Consider the following 22,907-nt stretch of genomic DNA (forward strand, 5'->3'; position numbering starts at 1 on the left):
TCATCAATGAATCCTCATGAAAATGAAATGCAGGTCTATGTACATGCACGTGGAATTTAATTAAATGCAGAGAAACATATTCTCCCTTTCCATCTCTAAATATTGGGAGATAGGCTGACCAATTAACAAGAGGCATAGGATTCAAAAAACCAGGAATACAAGATCTATCCATAGGAGCATACCCAGTATTCGTTCTTGCAGAACCCATTTTGAAAACAATCACCAGTAATTTGGAAAATTAATGACCTTTAACTAATGAAGACATTGTGAACGTTTTATCTTATGTATTCTTTGAATTTCGTAGTCGCCAAGTGAATGATTCAGCCTTTCCTATGTCTGATTATTGTCCACCATCAGCAACCAGATCTAAAACTTGAATAATCTTGCTCGAAGAAAATGAAACCTTCGCTCCCCAGCAATAGTGCCAGAAATATTAGCACTCCTTAAATCCCTTAAGGTTAAGGAAATGGATCCCAGAGGTAACCACAAACCACTTGTAGGTTAAGGTCTAGTCCCGCTAACCTTGGAGAGGGAGCTCTCACTGGATCAACTATCAATCTAAGAAGACTAATAGGATATGGATTTTATACTAGTTATTAAGCTTAGGGGTAGATGATATAGAGTTGAATGAAAATTGTTCAGAGAGAGGTCCACTAAAGTATAGGATTATAGAACATTAGAGAAATACATGAGCCATCATGACAACAGATGCAAGGTAGGCATATATCTCATGTCAATTGTCAATTGTAGTATAGTGAAGAATGGGGGAAACACATAAATATTCAGCTAAATGTAATAGAGCATAAGGTTATGAATTCTGCTACACAACCTCTAACCAATTATTCAGAAGAAACATGACAAAGCAATAAAGAATTTTGTCATGTATTAGATCCACAATTCTCCTGAGCATATAAAGATGAATTCAAGACAACATTTTTAGAAATGAATATTAATTAAATACAAGGGAAACACATACTTAAGACCACACACCGCAAGAATCTCTGAAACTAATAGCAAAGTCTGCTCTGACTTTTATTAAAAATATTTATATGCATATTCTCTTCCTCTCAACAATTCTCCATCCTCTATTACATTGTACATTGAGAATTTTCTATTATTTAGGCCAAGGACCAGTTACATTGCATTTTATCCAGCTAACAAATCAAAAGGTGTGTCTGATCATTTTTAATAGAAATAATAAGATTCACGTCAAATATATGAACAACATTTTTATCCTTATCTTCCTGGACTGAACAACAAAAATCTCACCAAACCTGCTTTATAGAATTGTCTGTATTCCTCTTGAAAATCTAGAACTGCATGTTGTGATGCCAAAAATCCTGTTAAAAACCCTCTTGATGCTCTGGTTCATCACCCTTCTGCTTATCATGGCACTTTCGATCAATTAAAATCATGAGCTGTGACTATAGGTTTAATCTTTCGGGGGTTAAGCCCTTTAGCTTGGGACAGGGGGGCGATTCTTTGTAATAGTGCATTATAACGGTTACCATGTGTAACGCATGGGACCACAACATATATGTGCCCAGGCCTTTTATACTCTTGAAGCATCGCAATCAGTGATTTCACAATGACGCATTTAGTTGCACCTTTTAAAACTTGTGATCGTCGAACACCGATCACCCTTTGTTTTTGGCCCTTAGTCCCTTCGAAATATTTGTGACCCTAGTTAGGCCCCTTATCGGAGCCCCTTTCCTAGTGATTCCAATTGGCAGTTTCATTCAGTGCACACTTTACATTTCACCGATTACAATCATCGATCACCGTTTGCGTGTGGCCCTTGGTATTCTAACCCTTCATGTGCCCATGTTCAATCCTCTTATCACAACCCCTCTCCTAGAGGTTTTCAATTGGAGGTTTCACTCCGATGCATAACAAGCCTCAACCTCTGATCGCCGATATGTGATTGTTGACGTCATCACTTCCACGTCACTACCACATGTTAGCTTGTGAGTGGTGACATGTGTCACCCAGTTTTGGCCCTCGAAAATGTCGAATCCACCTGCCACATGTCCACCATGCAGAAACCTCATTGTTGACATCATCCTCCATGTGGCCATTATCAGATCCAATCACTGACTACCACACATCCCTTTGGGAGGAGAGAGAAAAGGCCCAGCCTTCCGTATTCTGCGATGAATTTCCTTAGTTATTTTGTTTTTGCCCCTCCTGGCACTTTAGCACTAGAGGCCTATCCTTGACACTTTTAGCACGTATCGCACAGTGTCACCTCTGAATTTTAGGATGTGGGATCTCTGATCACCGATATGAGACATACAAGACTCATCAATACACCATACACCTCTGAACTAGAGGATTTGGAACCTCTGATCACTAATTTACAATATCAGTGAATGCTAATTGACATTTTTCTCTGATCTGTGCTATTTTCTCCTTCAGAACATCCAATATGTGAGATTTGGGACCCTCCTTGGGAATTTTCCTTTATTTTGTGGGATTTGAAGAGTAAACTTCAATATACTCTGACTTTTGACTCTAGGGTCCATTTGGGGAGCTCCACCTACCATCTGAAAGCTAATAGTGAGATCCATGTGATGATTTGACCTCCAACATCATATGAGCCAAACATTATAGACAAAATTCCCTCACAACTTTGGATTGGTTTTCAACCACAAGACTTCAAAGACTGAATGGTGCATTTGACAAGTAAATATTTAGGCTATGCCACCTAGTGATTCATAGGCTAAATTGACCAAAATGAATAATGAGAGACCAATACCACTGATTCCTATTATAGGAATCTAATACCTATCATTAATGAATTGGTGGATCAATTACATGGACCAATTTACTTCACCAGGCTAGATCTTCTTTCAAGATACCATCAGATTAGAATGAATATTGAAGAAAAACAACATTCAAAAATCATGAGGGTCATTATGATTTTTTGGTCATTCATTTTGGCCTTACTAATGCACCTTCCACATTTCAACATTGTATGAATTCCATTTTTAAACACTTAGAAAAATTTTGTTAGTATTTTATGATGATATACTAATATACAATAAGTCTTGTAAGGATCATGTTCAACATGTTGACAAGGTGCTGAAATTATTAGAGGAGAAACAACTATATGAAAAAGCTCCAAATGTTTCTTTGGAGTATAGGAGGTGGAATATTTGGGTCATATTGTACCTCATGAGGGTGTTAAGGTAGCCCCTAACAAAATTAAATCCATTAAGGAATGGAAAATCCCCATAGCCATAAAGTATCTTCGAGGATTTCTCAGGTTAACAGGGTATTATCGCAAGTTTGTTAAGAATTATGGGAGAATAGTAGCACCTATAACATCATTACTAAAGAAATATGCATTTTCTTGGACTCTAGAAGCAACGAAGGCCTTTAAACATATTAAAGAGGAAGTGTGCCAAGCACCCATCTTAGCTATGCCAGACTTCAAAAACATTTTATTGTGGAATGTGATGCTTCAGAAAATGGAATTAGTGTTGTTTTAATGCAAGAAGGAAGACCCATTGCTTTTGAAATTTGTCCAATCAAAGGAAAGTATTTACACAAACCTGTTTATGAGAAGGAAATTTTCGTAATACTACATGCACTAAAGCAATGGCGACCTTACCTAATGGGAAGACACTTCAAGGTAAAAACATATCATGAAAGCCTTAAATACTTTTTGGAACAAATATTATCTTCAGAAGAGCAACAAAAATGGGTGACAAAGATGTTGGGTTATGACTTTGAAATCTTCTACAAAAAGGGAAAGAAAAATTTTGTTGCAGATGCACTCTCAAGAAAGGATGAGGATGTAGAACATTTCTTTGTGCCATTTCTATTATCCAACCTAAGTGGATAATTGAGCAAGGGATGAATGGAAGAATGGTGAAGTGGTGTGGTCACTCATTCAAAATTTTCATTACGATCCCAGTATATCTGATACATTTAGCTGGAAAAATGATTCATTATGGTACAACGATCACTTATATCTTTGTAATAATTCCCAACTCAAACAAAAGATGCATTTAGAATTGCACACCTCTCCCTTAGGAGGGCACTCGGGATTTTTAAAAATTTTGCATAGGGTCAAGAAGGAAATTTTTTGGGATGGCCTTAAATATGATATTCAAAAGTTTGGGGAAAAAAGTTTGGTTTTCCAAAAAACTAATGTTGAGATGATTAAGACCCCTGGATTATTACAACCTTTAACAATTCCAATTTAGCACTAGGAGGAGGTCTCAATGCATTTTATCATAGGTTTACCCAAGTCTGAAGGAAAGAGTGTCATCATGGTGGTAGTTGATAGACTTACCAACGATGCACACTTTTGTACATTATCTCATTCTTTTAACGCCAATGCATTTGCTACTTCATTTTTGGAAAGAATTCAAAAGCTTCATGGAAATCCAAAGATTATAGTAAGTGATAGAAATCTTATTTTCACTGGAAATGTTTGGACGGAATTCTTTTCTTGTATTAGTACTCAATTATCTCATAGCTCAACTTATCATCCATAATCTGATGGGAAGACTAAGATAATGAACAAATGTTTGGAAGGACATCTTCATTGCTTTGTATCTGATTAGAAAAACCAATGGGTCAAGTGGTTACCTCTAACTGAATGGTGGTATAACACTTCCTTCCATACAATAGAAAAAATGACCCCATTTATGGCACATTATAGATATCATCCACCATCCATCACATCATCTTTAAGAGAAAATTATAAGGTTCAAGCAGTGGAAGATCACATCAAGCATCAACAACAAGTTCTCCAACTCTTAAAGGATAACCTCACTGTGGCATAGAATCGAATGAAACAACCGGCATATTAGGATCACAATGAAAGAAGTTTTGATGTAGGTGACTAGGTATTTTTCGGCTACAAGCATACAAAAAAATGTCTCTCAAGCAAGCTAAGAAGGATAATAAATTATCACCCAAGGACTACAATCCTTACAAGGTGTTGCAAAATATTGGTACTATGGCATACAAATTGGATTTGTACGAATCTTCCCGAGTGCACCCAATTTTCCATGTTTTATTCTTAAAGAAGGTTATTGGTGACAAGCTTCTAGTTCAAACAATGTTTCCACAACTTGGCGAAGAAGGAATAATCATATTTGAGCCTGAAGCAGTCACGGAAACAAGAACCTGACACATACAGAATCGATCAATTTTAGAGTATCTCATTAAGTGGAAGAACTTACCTGCTGAAGATTACACATGGGAGGATGATAGTTTTATAAGGAACCATCCATAACTACTCAAGCATTGAGGAAAACACTTTTTTGAAGGATCAGGGCATGTTAGTTCCCTACAATACTAGTGTACCCCCCTTATTGTTATTGTTGTGCCCATGTAGCCCCCATATTGTTATTGTTGTTCCCCATAGAACCCCACTATTGTTATTGTTGTGCCCTTACATTATTATTTTTATGTGGGCTTTGATTATATTGTGACCTATTAGACTCCTATAAATACAAAGGAGGTCTTGTCATTTGTATCATCCAAGAATTGTTCATTTATGTAATGTAAAGGAGGCTTCCCCCTCAAAGTGGATAAATTTTAAGTCATTGATCTATCTTTTTGTGAGTTGGTTGCATAATAATGACACCCATCTCAGTGATTTTACCAGGAATTCAATTTTGACACCAATATAACCCATAAAGACTAATTGTCAATGTTGCTAGAATTTGAGTAAACACATTCATTTCCCTTCTCTTATTATCTGGTTAGCAATGAAATCTAGTCAACCAGCTAGGGAGATAGAATTCACCAAGAAATATATGTTAATTATGCATATTTTCAAAAAAAATCTCATAGTTGGTCGAGTAAACCCTAGTATTTGGGTCCTTTGGAATTCTTTAGAAATTAGTTGTTGCATATTAAGTCGTTCTCCAGCAAGTGGAGAGTCATTCAAAATATTTGTCAGGCCTTGTTGCATTGTTCTCATATTCAGCTATGTTTGTATGTCACTAAATTTTGGTACACCAACTCTCATGAGTTGGACCCTCAAGAGTTACCCTAACTACCCATTGTTGAGCAAGAGTTTGATGAATTACTAATCGGGTGGCTCCAGAAAGGCTCAAATTTCAAAATTCGTGATTCTCGGCAACATTGGCATCAAGTTGTAAAGCACATCATTACGAAACCAACATTGTGAATGACACCTCAATTGGAGTCTGTATGACCATTTTATGACCATCAGAAGTTTGTAGGTCGTAAGGCATGTGGGACCCACTTAGGTTATATGGTGATGGGCCTTGGACACATGGCACGCCAACATTGGCTTCATAGCCATGTAAAAAGACAAGAAAAAAAATAATATTAAGAGACCTCATATAAAAACAAAATACTAAAATCATTCAAAAAAAACAAAAACATTAAAAAAGAACCATATATATAAAATATGGTTATTAAATAACCATATAAAATCCCAAAAGTTATATATGGTTTAACAATAATAAAAAAATCAAACAACCATATGATATATATTATAAAGTGGCTATTATAAAACCAATGATTCCAAGGGATTTGAACCCACATCCCTTCCTTTTCCAACACCTATAGTTAACCCACCAGCCAAGATGCCATGCAAGCATCTTTGTAAAGTTTGTTGGGGAGAATCTACTTAAACATTCATTTCATTTGCAATAGAGCATGGAGGAACCATGAGAGAATTTTTAGGAACCACACATGGAACCATGACCACGTAGTGGAACCATGATTTAAAGAATATTGGAGGAATCTTTTAGATTCCTTGGGGTTGATTTTTGATAGAGTTGAAATTATGTCAAGTTTATACTCAGATTGATCAGAATTTTGACAGGAGTCTGATGGTGTAGTCAGTTTTCTCATGTGAGCAGTGTATTTTCCAGAGATAGAATATTGAGGGCATAGCCATGAAGTTGAAACCTTGATGCATAAATCCACATGGAATGAGAAAGATTCTGTGGAGGCCCGAAAATGACAGTTTTAGAACCACACCAACTTTATACTCAATTTTCTCATTTTTTCATAGAGAACATGATGGTGTGATAAGTTTCTTCATCTGAGTAGCCAGATTTCAGTCAGCTTGTAGAATAGAATCTTTGAGGAATCTTTGAGATTCCTAGGGAACCCAAATTTGACCATGTGAGAAGGGGGTCAAGTTTATAGTCAGATTTCATGATTTTTCACTAGGAATTAAACCATGTTATCCATTTCTTTATCCGAGTTGTGAATTTTCATGTCATCTCTGGAAGTGGAGGTATAATACGCATTGGTGCCATTTCTTCTTTTGATTCTTGTTGGGATGATGATTTGATGTTGAGTTCCTTATTTTCCATTTTTTTTGAAGGATCCTTTTATGTCACTTCATGTGAGAGTTTGAAATTTTGTCATGCTGAAAGAGATATTATATGAGTGAGAGTTCTTATAGAAAAACATCTCTTGGGAGAGATACATGCCACTCTAGTTAAGGGGGATCATCCATGTATTAACAAAGATTACACCATGTACTCATCATATTCTTTCTGCGACTATGAAGTGGCCTCCCCAGTCTTGACCCCAGGCCCAAATATGTACCCCGCATAGGGTGAACTCCATTATCATATCATGTGTTTATGGTTGTTCATGATTATTGCTTCCTATTTCATGTTGATGGTTTGCTGAATTTGTTTAGAATATGCATTTCTCATGATTTCACAAGGAAATGTAAGTGTCAGTATAGGTCCTGTATGATGGGGATTTTCGTTTTAAAGAACACAAAAATTTCCCTAATCAATTACGCCGACATTTGAATATAAATTTCCCTATTCCACTCAGAGTCCTAGAAGCAATCGAGGAAATTATTACCCCACTCTACGATACAAAGAACGAAGAAGAGTCAAAAGTTTCATTGTATCTACAACCCTTTAAGGTTGACCATTCAGTCTTGGTGGATGGATCTTCACAGAAGTCCATTCAGAAGGAGTCTTAGAGTCTAATAGACATGATGATTTCCCTTGAGGGAATTTTATGGAAGGTGTTATCTAAAATTTGTCTTGAGAACCTTGAGAACCAGCATCAATTTGATGAAGTTGTTCGATAGGTTGTTGAGTCTAACAAAGAAAAAGGAAAACTGGCCAAACCACCTCACAAAAAAAAAGAATGTGTAATCTGTCAATTCACATATACAACAAGTGGTAGGAATTGTTAAGGATACCCTTAAGGAGAACATTCAACAAAAATGCAAGAAATATATGAAGCTTTATCGAGTCGAAGCTTTGTGCAAAATGGATCTACTACCATTCACCAAAATAATAGTTCTTCTGGCCAATGTCAAAACTAGTTAGAGCAAGCTATAGGCTCAAATACTAAGACTAAAGTGACTAAGATTGATTTGACTGAGGATGCCCCACCTACTTCGCTGAAAAATATTGAATAAGAGAAACACCAGTTGGATGAAGATACTGTTAGCTACCTATACCAATAGGTTTCATTTTTCATGATTGGCAGGGGAAGTGCCAATATGATCTACTTTTGTGATGCAAATATCTCATATTTGTGTGGAAAACACCTATCTGCAGTTGGTTGATGCTGTCCTACTTCTGAATGGGTGATCCAACAGTCTAAGTTGGGTCATGCCATGTTTCAATTGTTTGTTGTAGATTAGAGAAAGAAATCTGTCCAAACTGTTCAATCTTGGCAGATAAAGTAGTTAGGTAGAGAATGAAGGTTCCCAACTGTTTAATCTGGGGTCTTGGAAGTAATAAGGCTAGCCTTAGATAGCAAATCAAAAGGAAAAAGCCAAAGGGAAAGAAAAGGCACATGGGGGTTTGCAAGTCTAAGTGCACCCTCCTTGAAGTAACAAAAAATGCTAGGCAATAGAATGGGTAGGTAGATGGGGTTGCAGAAGTATGATTTATGACATTTCACTGGCCTAAGCAAAGGGAAAGCATGGTGTCAGTGCAGATCCTCCTATTCAGCAGTTTTTCTAGCAGCAAAATGAAGCATGTCTAACTTCCCAATCATCCCCCATCACATTCCTTGCTAACATCCCAATACCACCTTTGCTCATGAGAGAAAACAAACTTATTGATTGATTCTTGTTGCATGAAAGAGCCACATTTCCTGTGTAAAATTCTTTTCATTTTGATCTACTCTCCAAACTAAGTTTGCTTCCTATAAAACTTAGTCTTTGCTTCCTCTTCCCCATATATACTTCCATCCAATACTAACTACTAACTCTATCTACACTTAACTCCCTATGTTCCCCTTTCCCTATTACTATATCACTATTGTGCATAAAATGCCCCAAAATGTATATATCCCTCCCTTTGGGCATTATAGCCCTATGTTCAAAATGTGGATAACCATGTAGAATCAACGTCTTGTTCAAAGATGCGTTGTTTAAAGTCAGGGATTAAACTAACCCCTGGTTGGTTTAATAACCACAAGCCCTACCCTTTTTCCCCTTACAACCCCTTTGAAATGTTTTACCCACATAATTTGCACAAAACATTGAAAAACCCACTATGATGTCTAACCCGCGCTATTTGCAATAAACACCAATAAACCCACTTTTTCCCCTTACCCAAAGTTTTGATTAAAGCGCATTGAACACAAAAAACATTGAAAAAACCCATATTTTCTTTGATTTCCAAAGGTCCCGCCAGGCGCGCTTTTCCATAAAAAACAATTGTTTATTCCCCGCCTCCCCGCCGTATCGTCCTATCATGTTGGCAACCCGTCGCCCGTCGGATCTGGGCTTTCCCATCCGACGGCCCATATCAATATCGGGCCGCCCCCGATGTCCGGACTATAGCACCCGAAAAGTGTCAGAGGGTGACGTCAGGGCAGTGCCACGCGTCGCTCCCAGGTTATATCGGGAGGCCGCCTGCCAATACCACCCCCGTACAATAAGCGGTTTGAAATTACCGCTTACCGCTTTGGTTTACCGCCATGCCCACGTCATGCCAAGTCAGCGTCACGTCAGTGCCCGGCCCGCCATCGCTCCGACCTGCCCGCCACCTCATCAGTCCCCGTGGACCACTCACAGGCCGCCACGTCACCTTTCTGTACTCGACTCCACCCGATGACATCATGCTGACGTCATCCAAAAAAGCGCGCCAAAGCCAAAATTGTCCATATTTTGCCAAAATTCACGGTTTTTTCGCATTTTTTAGCGAAAGACTGTTCTGCCTCCTGCATGCGAATTACGTCCATTTCGCCGCCAACATACTGAAAGCTACTCCAGAGCTGCTTCCGCCTACAAGTCGACTTCAACCAAGCCTCCTCCATTGCTCCACGACCAGGTACTTACCAAATTCTCCATCCGCCTGGTCTATTCCATTCTGCATTTGTAAAAAACTGCTGAACTGCCCATTTCACCTAAGAATTCGACCTGCACTGCCTTGGAATCAATCTAATTTCTCCTACACCGGCCAATTGTGCCCAATTGCACCTAAATTATCCTGTCAACACTGTAAACCTGCAAGTTTACCTTAACCTGTTGCGCAAAACTGCATTTGCCCGAAGTTTGTTATAAATCCGATTGAAAACACATACAGACCATGGAAACACCAGTAGCATTGAACATTCCACCCTTGAATTCCCCACACAGAGAGCTGGAATGGCAGGCCCTGGGTGATAGAGATTACCAGATGACAGAAACACTCTCAATGGACACTAAGTATAATATTCATGTACTCAATGAGCTGAAGGCCAAGCACCTCACTGGAACTGATATTCTAGGGATTTGGGACTCCAATTTGCCCATTTATAACCTTCCTCAAGTTAATGTCCTTCCATATTTAATTCATAGATGCAGTGCCAACTATGACCCATGTCAAAGAGCTGTCCTCAACACCTCAGGTTCAGTTTTGTTCCATGTCACCCCTGAGGCTATAAATCAAACGCTGCACTTTCACACTATAAAGCCATTGACTCCTCTTTCCATTATGGACTTGCTAAAGAAAGGAGGCAAGCTGTCTAGTGCCCAAATCATAAAGATTAATCAGCTATTCATTGAATCAGGCTCTCAAACTGTGAGGACCCCTCCTATAGGAAATGTATATTTCAATGAGTTGGGCAAGTTGCTTGTGGATTTTATCAGTTATGTCCTGCGTTACAGATCAGCTGAGGATGCTGATGAAACCATTCTGGCAATGATGTCTATCTTCTCCCCTGGAATGCCTCCTGTTGTGCACTATGATTATGCTGCATACATTGCCAATAAGATTCATGAACAATTGATGAATCTAGAGAGGGAAAAGGTGTTTAGATACACTTCATACATCTATCACTTGTTCCTATTTTATCAACCTGATGGCTTCCCTATTACTCTCAAGAAGTTTGATGCTCAGGGAAACCCAAGGTCTGTGGTATCTTGGACTTCAGTCTTTCATCACACATCTTATTCACCATACAGCTACTGTGAATTCATAGACCTCTTTATCCATCCAGCTATGTCCTTGCTATTGGGTACCCCTCCTCCAAGATTGACAGATGAGATGCAAAGGATTCTCCAGCTCTCAAAGGCCTACAGCATTGGGGATTGGTACTTTTACCAAAACCATACAGTGATCAGAATATATGGCTGCGAATTAGCCCCATATAGGCTGCCAAGATATGTCCCTATGAGACTCTTTGCCTTAGAGTATTTCAGGCAGTTTGGAAATGCTGACATGGTCCATTTCCACAGCAAAAACAAGAAGGTACAGCTCAAAATCAGAAACCAGCTAGGCCCATTTCTTTATAATAAAAGGGAAGAAGGATGGAAAGAAGCAGATAAGATCCTAGAGGGCCTCCAATTGCAAACCAGTTTCCTCTGGTCACCCTATGACCCCAATCACTTCATTAGTCTTAGAAGGGTCAAATATAAGATGGCTAGTTATGATCATGTCAGGCTGCCCCACATTGAAAAATATGCCAATTTGTTAAGATGGAAAGAGGGCACATTAGAGGAAGCAAGTACTAGAGAGGATATACTACATAAAAAAGCAAAGAATCTTGAGAAAGAAGCTGACTTGGAAACTTGTGGGCAGGTTTCCTCTTCTTATCAAGTGCAACTTGGAGCAGCTGCCTCATCCTCTACAGCCCACCAGCAGGCAGCTAAAACTACTCCTCAGGCAGCCAGCAAAGGTAAAGAAAAAGAGATGGAACAAGAGCAGCCATCCCCTACAACAGAACAGCAAAAAGAGCAGCCTAAGCAGCAAGAAGAAATAGTTGAGACCCCAATATCTACAGGGCAGCAGGCTCAGGAAAATGTGCCTCCTAGGCAGGAAACGACAGTGGAGGCCTCGGTCCTCCAAACTCCACTAAACGAAGAAAGAAGCAGGAAGAGGGATAGAGAGAAGGAAACCCCCCTCACCACATCCACAAATCAAGGGGAGAAAAGGCAAAGATTAAATCCCCTTTCTGAAGAAGAGATGCCTATTGGGCAATCCTTGGGTATGGGCCCCCCTAGTATGGAAGCATCTGCCAGTTCCTTCCAGCAGGAACAAGAAAGAACCCTTGGAGGAGAGGTCAGCTCCTCAAGCCAGCAAAGGAGAGCTGAATCAGGCATAAAGCAACAATTTATTGATATCAAGAAGAGAAATGAGCTAGTCAGGCTCCAACTGTACAATCACTTACTTAAAATGGCTCCCACAAACCAGCAGAGGCTTATGTCAGCATATGACATAACAGAGGGAAAAATGACCATGAGTCATTTCATGCATACTATGTTGCAGCCACAGTCAGCTGCAGATTATATAAGAACTAATCTTGAAGTACTTGCAAAAGACATCCACCCAATGGACCAGATAGAGCTTCACAAGCAAACAGGTGAGATGGTCTATTCAACACTTGCAGACAAGACCTTCATGGCACATAAATTGCAAAACAGTCTGCACAATAAAACTGCCCAACTTGAGTTGGAGAAGGCATCCTCTCAGGCCAAAGTCTTTGGAAGATATTATTATAGAGCTTGGGCATGACCCAAAGGATCCCAAAGCTGTACAAGCAATGCTAAAGGAAAGAGATGCAGATATAGCAGCTTTGAGAAAGATGGTAAAAATTCCAGCAACCCTTCACCCTCAAACAGAAGAGGTTGCTCAACAGAGGAAGGACCAGGATGTAGCAGCCATGCTGCTAACACTGCACAAACAGTTGGTGCAGACAGAAGGCAAATTAGTAGAAACAGAGGCTGCATTACAGGCAGCCTTGCAGCAGAAAGAAGGAGGCCAGACATCTCAGCCCCCTCAGCCAGTAATCAACTTTGAGGAGCCCCCTCAAAGTATCACTCCTCCCACAGGACAGGCAGCTGAAATAGGTCCAACAACATCAGCACCAGCAACAACATCAGAATAGGCTCCAAGCCTTCACATGCAGAAGATGATGAAAGAGATTCAAGTTCGAGAGGCCCAGATGGCAGAGCTGAATGAAGCCAAGGAGAAATTGGCCACAGTGAATGAAAAATATGACAAATCAAAACAAACTGTAGCTGAAAAAACAAGGGAAGTTAAAGCTCTGGAGAAAAGGATAAAAGAATTGGAGAAAGAGCTCTCCCTTGACAAGGTTGTGGCTGAGATCAAGAAAGTCTTATGGGCCAATATTGGCCAATCAATAACAGATCAATGGCAGTACATAGAAACTATCCATGAGCACATGGAGCTCATAGGCAGGGCACACAAGGAAAGCCAAAGAGCAAGGGCATCTCTAGGCACTATGCCTGAGATAGCCAATAGAATGATCAATGTTCTCAATAACCGCACAGGCCCTCAGCTGGCAGCAATAGGAATCACCAATAGAACTGACACCATCTTGCTGATAAAGAGGGTCCTAACTTTGAGAAGTTTGGTGCAGACATTGGATAGAAGGTGCCAGGAGATGCAAACAGAGGTAAATAAGTTCACAGATAAATTTACAGCATTGCATAGCAGAGGCCTTCCCAGCCTACTAAACAGTGCAGGTAGGTTGCTGTCACATGAGAATTATGCAAAAAGGGTGAATACATTTGCCACTAATCAGATCACTGCAGGATCAAGTACCCCAGAGGAAGCAGGGCCTGCATCTGGGCAGAGCCTTTATGAGAAAATAGAGAATTTATTTTTTATCATGAATGAAATCAGACATCTGTTTGAAGTGCCCCCTAATTACTTCAAATATACAGATGCAGATGAAACACTGGGCACAATTTTGAGGCATCAGTTGCCTACACAGGAATGGTGGACCAGCATGATACAGACATTGCTGTGAGCCAACAGGTCTTCATCAAGTTTTTTCATTAAAATATAAGTCATCATGTTCAGACAGTTGATAAATTCACCATGACAGTAAAAGAGTGGACTGAGCCAACTCAGCAAACCAATTCGGCCACCAAAGCAACCCCGACAGATGCAGATGACAGGGCCGAGAAAGCTACAGCACGACAGAGCATTAAAGGCACATCATTCAGAATTAATGCAGAGCGCTCAACCGACTCAGTGGCCTCCAAAAGTCAAAAAGACTTCTGACAGAACTAAAGGGTATTCATTGTATATTTGGAATAGCAATAACTCTCTTATCTGCTATTCTGAAAGTTGGTGAACGCATTTATTAAGAAAATGAATCAGTGTTCAGATATTTTGTAAAAACCGATTGTATATATTTCCCCTCGCATAAGCTTGCAGGGGTTGTTGATTTTCTCTTCTAAAGAACCTATGCTATAAATTTCAGAGTTTTAATACAGGGAGGTGATCGAATTTCCAAAGTTCTGTGTTGTTTTGATGCATTGTGGTGTGATTGCTTACTGCTACAGGATTCCTGCATATTTCATGGCTCAATAAGTTTCTTTAACCTTTTTGTTATGTGTTTCACTCTATCATAATCCGTTCATGCTCTATATTTCACAATTTAATAGCACAGAAAAAGAATAGTCTCAGGATTTGTTCTTTGAATACCCTGAACTCAATCTATGCTGTAATGAATGTTTTCCTCTTAGTATTAGTTATGGAAGTGTAATTCTTAATTGTTGCACCTTCAGACTAAAACTTCACAGTGAATATTATTCAGGAATTCAAATCTGCTCCTGGGTGATATATCTCATTCTCACATCACTAACTTAGTGAAAAACTCTTAATTGCCTTTCACTGGTTAATCATATTTCATCATCACAATTTTAAGCTTGTTTCATGATATATTTACATGGCCCTGCAGTTTTAGCAAATCCTACTCAATACCTCTAAACAACCCATAATCACAGACTCCACTGCCCAATGGACTGAAACCCTCTGAAGATCTCATCTTAGATACTGAAAGACATCACTCAACCAAAATTTTAAACCAAACCCTCACCTCATAACTAGCCTAAGATCCTCAAGAACAAAGTTAAAAACTAAAAGAGAGAGCCCTCTCTGGTTACAGGTTGGCTAGACCCTGTAATCCAAAGCTTGGTTAGTGGTTACCCCGGCCGTATTCCCTCAGGAGTCAAAGGGAACAACCTGGGTGTTAACAGATATGTCGGATTAGAAGAATTCCCAGGACAATTCATCAGAACACACTCAGTCAAATGACATAGTCAGAACTCATAATGCACAAACTCAACAACAAACCATTGTACTAACAATCCAACAACAAACAATACCGACTAATCCATTGTTGACCAATCCATCAACAAATCCATCCATCAATCCATAAAGTACATAGTCTTCTTTGACCGACACGATGTCTTCTGATCTGACATCAACAAGCACACAGGGTGCTCGAATCAAGAAAGAACTTGTTGATATTTGCACCAAGTGTTCTAACCTGAAGCCTACTAGTGAGAAGAATATATTGGAAGTTTCATAGAAAATTTTAAAATAAACCAAGTTGAGACTGAAAAAGAGGAATAAAGACACTACCAAACTTAAAAGAAAAACAATAACGAGAAAGGGAGATTTGGCTGGAATGCAAGAGCCAGGTAGTAGAAAACATTGATATCAACATTCTATTCGAAATGGATGATCATATCATTATGTTTCTCTAATTGTGTATCAACTGATTGATAAGAACAAGAATCTTACTACACATGTAACATAATTCAAACTAGACAAATGGTGGAAGAAAATGAGAAATTCGTAAAAATTGTTTAGACATCTCATCAAGAATTCCTAGCCTCTTAGCAGTCATTAGAGTAGACATTTGACAAAGGATCTTCTTTAAATACTATAGTTAATAATTGGCATACCTACCTAGAATCGACTCATAGTCACATCAGAATGTAGGTAACATTCATCGGTGATTTGGTTGCAAGGTAGACGACTGATGAAAAATTGAAACAAGCATTGGACAAGATGATAAATCAGGAAAGGGAGCCCCAATTCAAACTCATGCAACAAGAATGTTAATGGGTTAAGGGAGGAATCAATCACATATTGAAGCATCCAATGCTTCTAACTTCCTGTAAAACATATTCAACTAGGTTCAACAGATTGAGAAAATCGAGCCTTTCATGCAAACAATGTCAGAGGAGACTATGTTGGAAAAAAGAATCCAACTTTTAGTAGATCCCATGGAACCATGCGCTTGGGGAAGGTTAGAAGTTTGAGAATGGTCTGTTTTTTGTGAACATTTAGAAATTTTTGCACTAGTTATTTATCCGGAGGCCTTTTTGAACATGCCACTACCACTGCAAGTGCATTCTTCACCACCACAATAGCCACAACCTACCCATTAGTTCTTTGCACCAATAATTTCGACATGTGCTTATGCTTTAGAGCAACAATCACATGATGTTGAAGTGGATCAAGCAGTGCACCAATTTATAGAACTAGTTCATCAAAATTTGATTGAGCATCCAAACACACCAAGTCGAAGGAGAAACATAAATTTTGTCTTGATTTACTTTCAAAGTACTTTGTCTCAATTTTTTTGTGAAAGTTTTTAGCTCATAAAACGACAACAAAAAATGTATAAATCAATTTTTGTACTTTTGTTTCACTCATAATCTCCCCTTCTTTGGGACGAAGAAGGCTTTGAGGGTGGGGGATATGTTGGAGGGGCTAGTCGAGTTAGTCAACTAGCCTTGTCAAGTTAGGTAAACATACAATGTAAAGATGACTATTAAGATAAGTAGGATTAGTTAAGAGTCTGGTTGGGCATTTAGATTGTTGTAACTATCCTAACATGGTATAAATATTTTTTTATGTATTGATGTATTAGTTCAACTTGGCTTTTAAGAGATATAATATAAAGTGTGATTTGGCTACTTCTCCACTACTTGTATCTCTTCTCTGTCTATATATGATATGTTGTGCTATATGAATTCTTTATGTTTATGCCACTCATAACCATGTGCACTTTTACCTAGATTACAGGAAGAGGCTAAAGGGTTTTAGCAAGAAAATCAAGGCTCTTTGATACAATCCCTTTCAGTTATTGTAGAAGGTTGTCGATAATTCCTATAAACTCACTCTAACCCCATATATGTGAATTTACTTAGTGGTCAATGTAGAAAATCTAAAACTCTATGAGCCTTCTATGTTAGATCAAGAAGAAGAATAAGTATTACTCTATTTTGAAGATTTTGCACTAAATTGTCATGCGTAGTAAAGGGAGAATACAACTTTTTATAAGGGGCCTATAATTAAAATATGAGTGGCATGATATTTGGTGGATTAGGTTGAAAGGATAGATTCTAAGAAATTCTAAATGGCACTGTCAAGACACGGTGTAGGAAAATTTCCTCACCTCATTTAGTAGAAGGTTTTGGAGCCAATAGCCTCCCAAAATGGGCAAGTATGACACATATTGGGTCATTATATTATTTGTCTATATTGATGCTTCTACAGTGGAAAAATGGGAGGAATCAACTCATATGACCATTTTTACCTAGCGGTTATAATTTCCAAATTGGGGTCTAAAACCTTCTGGAAGTATTTTGAGAAATCAAATGGCATTTCTTAGGGTTAATTCTTTTTACTTAAGTGTGTAACCCCCTAACACTATTCTACACATGGATATCTTTCTAATGGTGCAAGAATAACGTCAATTGGAGTATGTATGAAAACGTTATGCCACTCAGAAGTTGAGCTTCATGTTTTTACCACCTTGATTCAAGAGGATGCTATGCTAGCCCCTATTATTCATGGAAAAATGGCTATCCACATGATCATGATGAAGAAGACTCTAGAAGAGTCAATATTGTAACTATAATTAAAAGATAAATATGACAAGATTAACCACTATTAGGCTATTAAGATGTGTTATAAATGGGCCATTAGGAGGAAAAGGGGTTCCATTCGATTAGAGTGAATTTTGTTCCATGGATAAGTAGAGTAGATGAAAGATGATAAAGAGAGACCAAACCAAGATAATTTGTGTACTATAGCAACCCACATTCCGCAAGTCCCATTTATTTGTACTTGCATCCATTTCCATTCAGAGAAAGAGAGAGTTGAGGAGCCTTACCTTCTAGCTAGGTATTCTCCCAAAAGGGTTCCCTAGGTCATACCTTATGTTACTATGGTTGTGACTGATTTTATTATTTTATGTTCTCTTTTTTCCACCTTTTCTATATTACCTGTATAAAAATAGTAACTCAATAAATCTAGAAGTCTAAGGAAAATAATCGTGACAATATAGATTTTGTATTTTCAATATAAATTTATCAAATATGTTGTAACAAACTATCCAGTGGAATACTGATGATAGTTTATGATCAATACCACTTATGAGGCATCAAATAGAGAAATTCATAATGGAAGACACAAATATTACTTAGATTTATTATAGAAATAAATATAACATTAAGCACAATGGAAAATATAAACCATAATATTATACATTTATTTACAGGAAAGTTATTTTCACTTGCCTCTTTGAGAGAGAAACCTCCAATAGTGTAGAACTCAAATGAAAAATCACTTTTTAAACACCCTTTTACAATGCTTCTAAATATTTAGATAGTGCCTTCTATATTCTAAAATATTATAGACAATAAATTTTTTAGGTAAACCTTCCTACAATAATTGTGTTCACACTATGATAAGAGCCTAAGCCTTATTTACTAGTAATTGGCTGTTGCGTAATAATACATAATAATCTAATAACAATACATAATCATATATATTCTTATTGGGTTAGTGAATTTATGACCTTAACAAATACAACCTTCCACTAGTTTTTTTCTTTTTGTTCTATCTAATATACAACATACTTTGTGTTTTCCAAAAGCATAACATTTTTTACCACGATTAAAAGAAAAATATATTTCTCACTTCTTTAGAAGTCTCTACTTCATGCAATAGAAAAATGGTTTTTCTTGTTTTCTTTATTTGTGATTCAAAATCAAAGATAAACTCACATTTACTTCAACATACATGTTGTTCACTTTATTCAAATTCTTATTTCGCTATTTGATCTTTAGCTGGTGTACGCTTAGCATGGCATGTATTCCCAAATAATAAATTTGCTCAATGACTCAATATATTATTAGTTATTCTCTATTCACAACTATGTTGAACTACTTTGATACCATGTTTAGTTTCAAGATTAAATATGCACATAAAATAAACATTTAAAAACACATCATACATAAGAAAATTATAAATTTCAATATCAATAAGTACGCATAGGTTACCATATACAGTGAAATATTAATATAACTAATCTTACATTACATAGTATATAAACCTTAAAATAGTGAATTGATTAAAACTAAACATTAAACTAGCATTTGCACCTAATGTTGCAAAGGAAACGCCGTAAGGCATAGTGTGTGGAAGAATATTGAAATGTGAATAGGCTTTTGCGGGCTTTTTTGAAAGCAAGGGTCGATGAATTCGAGTTTTAATTTGAGGGAGCCATGCCTAAAACTGTTGAAATGGAATGCAAGTAGCCATAAATATGCATTGAACCTGTTTAGAGACCTTTGTTTGTAGTTGGTAAAAATTGTGGACTTAAAGGTGAAGATAAACGAATGAATCCATGCGAACAACAACCGGGCAACCATATTGATTTGGAAAGGCCTATTTAAGAAATCATTATTCAAATGGGAAATTAAATTAATATGCAAACAACAACCGGGCAACCATATTGATTTGGAAAGGGCTATTTAAGAAATCATTATTCAAATGGAAAATTAAATTAATATGAAGATATATTGAAAACATGTATTATAATCATTAAAATCAATTGATTTTGTCAACAAAATATGTTAAAACCCATTGAAATGAATTGGTTGTGAGGACATAAACTATCAAAATGGTATTGATCTTGAAACATCCCTTTTTAAGTTTGAAATGGGAAACACAAATAGTTGTGAGGACATAAACTATCAAAATGGTATTTGATGTTGAAACATCCTTTTTTAAGTGTGAAATGGAAAATACAAATAGTGTATTGTAACATCCTTTTTAAAGTTTGAAATGGAAAATACAAATAGCGTGTTGTAACATCCTTTTTAAAGTTTGAAATGGAAAACACAAATAGTTGTGAGGAAAGAAACCATGAAAACGGTATTTGATCTTGAAACATCCTTTTCAAAGTTTGAAATGGAAAATACAAACAGTGAATTGTAACAAAAGAGGTTCGAGAAGGAATATAATAGTCTAAAGAACATTATGCTTGTCATTCCATATTTGAAGTTGTATGAAAACATGGTGGAGGTAGCGAAGACCTGAAGAAGCAGTAATGGACCTGCAAAATGTATATTTTGTTAGAATTAGTAATATGTAAATCAGCTGCGGAAATTTATTAGTAATACTTTGTAGGTGAGTTGTGTTAAAATGAATCTGGAATGAATGGTAATGAAGTTACCTTTGCTATGAGGATTTATATATTGTTAGTGGAAGATGCATGGTGAATAATGGCATATTGAACACCATTAGAGGTTAATGCGCAGCTGGGGATGTAGTTTTTTTGCTTGCCAATCTACATGTAGTTGTGCAGGTATGTTATTTTTGAGCCCATGTGGCCTGTTGCAAAAGAAAGAAAAGGTTAGAATGAGATGTACAGATAATATAAAGACATTCTAATATTTGCTTATTTACTAATATTGATTAAAGTTGGTTGTTGTTGAAAGATATGAAAAGTATCTTATGAAATAGAATGAGGTAAATAAATGGAGAAACCTTTTGTTGATGTCAAAGTATGGGTTGGAGCAGATTATCTGGAGGCGGCATTGAATGGAGAATTTCTTCTACGTGTTTTCTGCGAGCAATGTTTTTGTTGTCCTTCATTTTACTGTAACGATCGAAACTGAATGCGGGGTTAATCCGGAGATCTTGTAGAGAAGGCACTCTTGAAATAGCTGTGAATGTGAGACCTTGACGTTCTGTTTTTCCAATGTCAATTGTTGCTTTTGGAAGTGTCATACCTTGAGATTTATGTATGGTTAAAGCCCAAGCCATCTTCAGTGGAATTTGTGCATGACCATTTCTTTTTACTGCTGGAATAGGCAAGTGAGTGGGGTTTCTTTCATCCCAAGGAGGCCCAATGTACTTGGGAAAATCTACGACAACAAATGTTGGAATTTGTGGTGGTGCAGTTGATTCTTTGTAAAAGATGGTTACAATTTATCCAAGGGAACCATTAACAAGACCGGCTAAAACCCAAAGGTTGGAAGTCAACATAACTTTTTCGCCATTGCATAGTAATACAATTCGCTCAAGTTGCTCATCTTCAGAGGAAACACTGGAATATGTGTTGTCATCTTCAGCAATGGATCGTGCGATAGGAGTGTTTAGAGATTTCATCATTTGCTTATTATGGACCATTGTTTGAGCATTTGTTGGAAATAGATGCATGGAATCATGGAATGAACATATTTCTTCTTCTGATAAAAAGGAATCTGTGCATGACATGAGTACATTGTAGTCATCGATTGTTGGATTTGCATCTCTAATGTTCTGGAGAATGTTCCTGAAAGTAACCTGTGCGATGTCGTCGCCTTGTTGACGAAATATTGTGTCTAATGTGATGACTGTGTTGAAGGTGTTCCACATGTGCTTCCGTGGCTTGTCCCTGCATATAGAGGTATGTCTTTGACGGGTGGTAGCTGACCGAGATCACCAACCAATATTATGGAACAACCACCGAAAGGAGTGTTTCTTTGGTGGGGAATGCCTCGCGAAGACGTTCATCAATATGGCTGAGAAGCTTTGGCCCAATGAAGCTCATTTCATCGATTAGTATGTATCTTATATGCCTGAGTTCTTCTTGGAATTTTGCGAGAGAATTACCTTCTAAGGGCATAAGATCCTTTATAGGAAGGTGCAAAGCAGAATGGATTGTCGATGCTTGTATGTTGAAGGCAGCAACCCCTGTAGGGGCGAGGAGCATGATCGGTGAAGGTTCCAGGCTTGCAAGGCCTATGAGCATATCTTTGATGCAATTAATAAGGAGGGATTTTCTCGTACCAGCAGTGCCTTGTATTATCATTCTCAGAGCGGTTAAATAATCCTTCCTAGCAAAATGATTAAAAATAATATTTAGAGCTTTTCTTTGCATTGGAGATAATGTAGTAAGGGTCGGCAGGGTATGTTGATGTGTTTGAAGAATGCGGTGGATGGAGCGGCTATTCTCAATGAATTGTATTGCATTATTTTGTAGATCCAATGGGATAGTGGTATGGTTCCAGTTATGGGTGTCATCAAAGCTACGAAGACCAAGCATGTCAAGGTTGTTTATGAGAAGCTCATTTGTAGGGTGTAATTGGGAAAGTAATTCCCATTCATTTATTTCCATGGTGTCTGTTGGATTGGCTTCATTTATAGTTGAGGTATCATTTGTGACAGATTCAATATCAAATAGTGTGCGGTGTTGATGCCAAGGATTGTAGAATGGACGAAATGTTTGCCAATTTGCGATGAATTATGCAGCAGAATCTTCTATATCTTGTACGATATGGCGAAAAGGTTTGCATAGCATAAGTTCAACCCTGCAAAAGTCAACGTAGCAAGATTCTGTTGTGGATGGTATGGAGGAGTAACGTGGAATGACCGGAA

The sequence above is a fragment of the Pinus tabuliformis genome, chromosome 3_2, assembly GCF_031772625.1.
Source record: "Pinus tabuliformis cultivar Carrire ecotype Pingquan chromosome 3_2, CPIR1, whole genome shotgun sequence".
In the NCBI taxonomy this organism is placed as follows: domain Eukaryota; kingdom Viridiplantae; phylum Streptophyta; class Pinopsida; order Pinales; family Pinaceae; genus Pinus; species Pinus tabuliformis.